This window comes from Brassica oleracea, chromosome C7, assembly GCF_000695525.1.
Source record: "Brassica oleracea var. oleracea cultivar TO1000 chromosome C7, BOL, whole genome shotgun sequence".
Taxonomy (NCBI): domain Eukaryota; kingdom Viridiplantae; phylum Streptophyta; class Magnoliopsida; order Brassicales; family Brassicaceae; genus Brassica; species Brassica oleracea.
The window spans coordinates 10,485,364-10,490,930 of record NC_027754.1 but is presented as its reverse complement, the minus strand read 5'-3'; the positions used below and the strand labels follow the sequence as shown (position 1 = coordinate 10,490,930).

Genomic DNA, 5,567 nt, shown 5'->3' with positions numbered 1-5,567 from the left:
GGTTCTCGAAAGTTGTCGACGGGATGTTGGGCCCAGAGCGGGTACGCTACCTCGCTGCGAGAGGTCGCTCTGGTACAGAGCGGGTGTCATACCTCACTCCACCGGGTAGCTCTACACTTCACTCGTCCATAGCGGGTGCATCACCTCGCTCCAGTAGGTCGCTCCAGCTCCTCTACTCGCCAAGATGATCATTTTCTACTCCTTAAGAGCCCAAATGTCTCCAAATACCTCCAAAAACTCTAAGGGATGCTCCAACACCTAATAAAGACTTATGTATGCAATATAAACCTAAAGGATGCCTAGATTTAATCTAGATGATCAAAATGTGCAAGAATGAATGACTAAAACAATGCAAATATGCAAGATATCAGATTGTCGAGAAGGTCGGACAAGACGAACTCCAGTTCGGTCAGTTCGGTCAGTTTGGTCATCTGGTCGAGGATCCAGCCGAAGCTCCATTCCGGACGTACGCGGGTCTATCCGGTACACGGCTCGGTCATTCTTTCCGGTACGGTTGGAAGAGTGAACCTCAGTTGAAAAGTTCGGGACATCCTGATCCTCATGCTGGTCTGGTTCCACGGACTGATCCACGGGCTGAGGCACATCATTCCCTGCCTCTTCAAAAGGATTTGTCCACAAATCCGGATCATCTACAAGAAAAGGAGAAAGATCAGAAACATTAAAGCTTGAAGAAATGCCATACTTACCTTGCAAATCAGGCTGATAAGCATTGTCATTGATCTTCCTAAAGATCTGAAATGGTCCATCGACCCGAGGCATGAGTTTGGACTTTCTTTCTTTAGGAAATTGTTCCTTCCTTAAGTGAACCCAAACAAGATCACCCTCCTTGAAAACAACATCCTTTCTTTTCTTGTTGGCAAATCTTTTGTAACCCTCGGTTTTGGTTTCAATATTGGCACAAACTTGCTCATGTAGCTTCTTGATAGTGTCCGCCTTTCTCTTGCCATCTGTATTAACTCTTTCACTCAAAGGGAAAGGAAAAGGATCAAGTGGAGATAAAGGATTAAAACCATAGACAACTTCAAATGGTGAGAAATTGGTAGCAGAATGCATAGCATGATTATAAGCAAATTCAACGTGAGGCAAGCATTCTTCCCAAAGTCTAAGGTTCTTTCTAACCAATGACCTAAGAAGTGTGGATAAAGTTCGATTCACAACTTCAGTTTGACCATCAGTATGTGGGTGACAAGTTGTAGAGAACATCTATCTCGTTCCTAACTTAGACCACAAAGTTTTCTAGAAATAGCTAAGGAACTTAGCATCACGATCAGAAACAATGGTCTTAGGCATTCTGTGCAACCTAACAACTTCTCTAAAGAATAATTCAGCAACTTGCACAGCATCATCAGTCTTATGACATGGAATGAAATGAGCCATTTTCGAAAATCTACCAACAACCACAAAGATGGAATCTCATCCAGCCTTAGATCTAGGCAAACCAAGCACAAAATCCATAGAAATGTCTACCCAAGGATGAGTGGGAATGGGTAGAACTGAGTACAAACCGTGATTTGATGCTTTAGTCTTAGATTTCTTGCAAATCATACATCGGCCACAGATCCTCTCTACGTCTTTCATCAAACTCGGCCAGTAGAAGTGATCATAAACCGCCTTGTATGTTTTCTTAACTCCAAAGTGTCCCATAAGACCTCCGCCATGAGCTTCCCTGAGAAACAACTCCCTAAAAGAACATTGGGGCACACACAAACGGTTATCAAAGAATAAAAATCCAAACATTTGATAATACTTCCCATAAGCCATTTTGGAACACTTTCTGAAAACTTCTTTAAAATCCTGATCAGTTGCATACAAATCCTTGATGAATTAAAAACCAAGCAACTTGGTTTCAAAATCTGAAAGAAAAACATACCTTCGAGACAAGGCATCAGCCACCATGTTTTCCTTACCTTGTTTGTACTTGATCACATATGGAAAGGTCTCAATGAACTCGACCCAACGCGCATGTCTCTTGTTCAACTTCTCCTGGCCCTTAAGGTGTTTCAAAGACTGATGATCCGTGTGGATCACAAACTCCTTAGGCCAAAGGTAGTGTTACCACGTTTGTAGAGCTCTCACCAAAGCATACAGCTCCTGATCGTAAGTAGGGGAGTTGAGTGTGGCACCTCCAAGCTTCTCACTGAAGCAAGCAATGAGTTTCCTATCCTGTATCAAGACAACACCAATACCCACTCCGGAAGCATCACATTCAATCTCAAAAGTCTTAGAAAAATCAAGAAGTACAAGTAATGGAGCTTAAGTCAACTTCCCTTTTAGAATTTGAAATGCCTCTTCTTGAGCTTGTTCCCATTTGAATCCAACATGTTTTTTGATCACTTCAGTCAATGGGGCTGCAATGGTACTGAAGTTTGGAACAAACCGCCTATAGAAGCCAGGAAGACCATGGAAACTCCTTACTTCGCCCACGGTCGTTGGACGAGGCCAATCACGGATGGCCTTGATCTTCTCCTCGTCCACTCTAAGTCCATCAGCACCAACAACGAAACCTAAGAACACCACTTTATCTGTTCCAAAAGAGCATTTACCAAAATTTGCAAAAAGCCTTTCTTTCCTAAGAATTTCAAGAACATATTTCAAGCGCTTCCTATGATCATCAAGGTTCTTACTATAAATGAGGATGTCATCAAAGTAAACTACAAAAAAAATAACCAATGAAGGATCTCAAGATATGATTCATCAGACGCATGAAAGTACTAGGTGCATTAGTAAGCCCAAATGGCATCACAAGCCATTCATACAATTCTAGTTTGGTTTTAAATGCAGTTTTCCATTCATCACCTTCTTTCATCCTAATCTGGTGATAGCCACTTTCCAAATCAATTTTAGAGAAAACACATGAACCATGCAACTCTTCAAGCATGTCATCTAGCCTAGGAATTGGATGCCTATACTTCACCGTGATGTTGTTGATGGCACGGTAGTCCACACACATGCGCCAAGAACCATCCTTTTTGGGTACAAGGAGAACTGGCATGGCACAAGGACTGAGGCTCTCCCAGATGTATCCTTTCTCAAGAAGGTCACCAATTTGTTTCTGAAGTTCCTTGGTCTCGACCGGATTGGTACGATAGGCTGGTTGGTTTGGTAGAGACGCTCCTGGAACAAAATCTATCAGATGTTCAATGCCTCGTATTAGTGGCAATACCTTAGGATTTTCATCTGGAAAAACATCAGAAAAATCCTGCAAAACATCTAAAAGTTCACTAGGAATCTCCGGTGCAAGGTCAGAAGAAGAAGCCATAAGAGAATCTTTGTACACAAGTAAAAGAAATGGCTTTTGAGAGTAAAGAGATTTCTTGACCTGACTTGGCTTGATGTAGAAATTAGATTTTCGGTGGGATGATTCATGTCCGTCCGGTTTAGGCTCTTGGTCTCGGTTCTTCTTAAGTTGGATCTGATCTTGATGAACCTCCAAAGGTGTCAAAGGTACCAACATGATCTTCTTTCCTTTATGATCAAAGGAGTGTCGGTTTGTAAAACCATCATGCACGGCCCTCTTATAAAATTACCATTGCTGGCCTAAGAGAATGTGGCACGCGTCCATGGGAAGAACGTTGAAAAAGAGCCCGTCCTCATATCGGCCAATGGTAAGGGGGACGGTAACCTGTTCCTTCACATATTGTTCTCCAGCCTCGTTTAGCCATTCCAACCTGAAAGGACGAGAGAGTGGCCGAGTAGCAAGTCCCAATTTCCTGACAAGAGTGTCACTAGCAACATTAGTACAACTCCCACCATCAATAATCAAAGAACATACTTTTTCAGAAACTAAGCAACGAGAATGAAAGAGATTCTCCCTTTGTTCGTTTTCATTGGTTTTGGGTTGAACACTCAAAGATCTCCTCGTGACAAGTAGAGGACCATGAGCTGGGCAGTCGAAGCTATCCTCTTCATCAAAGATCGGACCGGAATCAGCCTCAAAGGTCGGACCAATATCATCGACCAGGCGGTCGTCCGTTTCATCGAAGATGGGCTCGTCCATGCCCTTCCTAGCAATAATTAGGGGTCCGTGGTGTGGATAACCAAAAGACTCTTCTTCCTCATTATAAATCCGACCAAGATCCTCCTTGTCCTCCTGCTCATCCTCGGATTTAACTTCACCATTCTCCATGAGAATCATCACTCGTTGGTTTGGGCAATTCTTGGCATAGTGTCCTAGACCCTGACACTTGAAGCACCTGATGTCTCTTTCACGTCGAGAAGTCTCTACTGCTTTTCCTTTGTCAACACGAGCAGGAACATCAGTCTTAAAAGAATTATGTGTTGTTGTAGAAGACTTACCTTTGTCTTGATAACTAGGTTTAGGAGCATAGGTCGGTTTTGAAGCAATGGCTGGTTTTGAGTAACTCCTCCTTTTGACTTGCTGTTCGATCAAAATGGCCTTGTGTAACATCTGCTCAACACTACCATACTCTTGAAGCTCCATACGATCTTGGATGTCATGGTTGAGACCTGAAAGAAATCATGCCATAGTGGCGTCCATTGGCTCGTCCACATCGGCCTTGATCATCAAGATATCCATCTCTTGGTGATAGTCTTCCACAGACTTGGTGCCTTGAAGCAAACGTCTCAGCCTCTGGTGGAGATCACGGTGATAGTGAGCAAGCACAAATCGTCTCCTCATCAGCATGGTAGGCTCGTCCCATGTTTCGACCGGCCGCTCAACTGTTCTCCTCTTGTGGGTCACAACTTGATCATACCAATTAATAGCATAGCCAATAAATTCAGTTGCGGCCAACTTAACTTTCTTAAAATCAGAGAAGTTTTGACAATCAAAAACAAGCTTTTCTTTCCCATTCAAGAAAAGCATTTGGATCATTTTTGCCATCAAAAGTTGGAATTTTCAGCTTCAATCCTCCTAAGCTATCATTAACACAATTAGTTCTAGCAAATGGATTGATATCACCTTGCTCTCGGTTTCTATGACCTCTTCTTGGTCTGTTGGTGGATCGGACATCTTCCTCGAAGTCCTCCTCTTGGACCTCATCATCGGACCGGTTGGGCCCCCTTGGGCGATCTCTCCTTGCTCCGGGTCGAGGACACGTCTGTTGGCTGGTTTGGATCTCGTCAAGCCTTTGATGGATATGTTCAAGACCTATGTTCTTGAGGTTAGTAATAGAATCATTCAAAGCACGCATCTGCAAGTTAGACAAGCCAGCAACATAATTTTCGGGTCGGTTTCTTTCATCTTTACTACTCATGGTTTCATGAAAAGCTTAAACGCAAAAGGTTAGATAATAACCTCACACTCTCAATTGTTTGATCCTCTCCCACACACGTGTTTCTCTTAGAATTTGTAGTGATCACACAAACAAGTTTCCACTCAAGGTTCTAAGAAAAACAAATCAAAGAATCCCAATGGACAATTTTCAAGCAAACACAAGGGAATTTCTTAAGAGAGAAAGATAAGAGATTTTCGGTTTGAAATCTGCTTTAACCATCTCAAAAGCTGGATTTCTCCTCAGCCAGCAGGTTTCCTCTTCCACCACCAATCCACAAATCAAACTTGAAACCTTTTTTTTTTAATTCGT

General features: G+C 42.7%; 1 pseudogene; it reads right to left on the bottom strand.

Annotated features, from left to right (window-relative positions):
• The window catches only part of LOC106302552, a 7,278-nt pseudogene extending 2,041 nt beyond the window's left edge, over positions 1–5,237 (bottom strand).
• Positions 5,238–5,567: the final 330 nt, after the last annotated feature.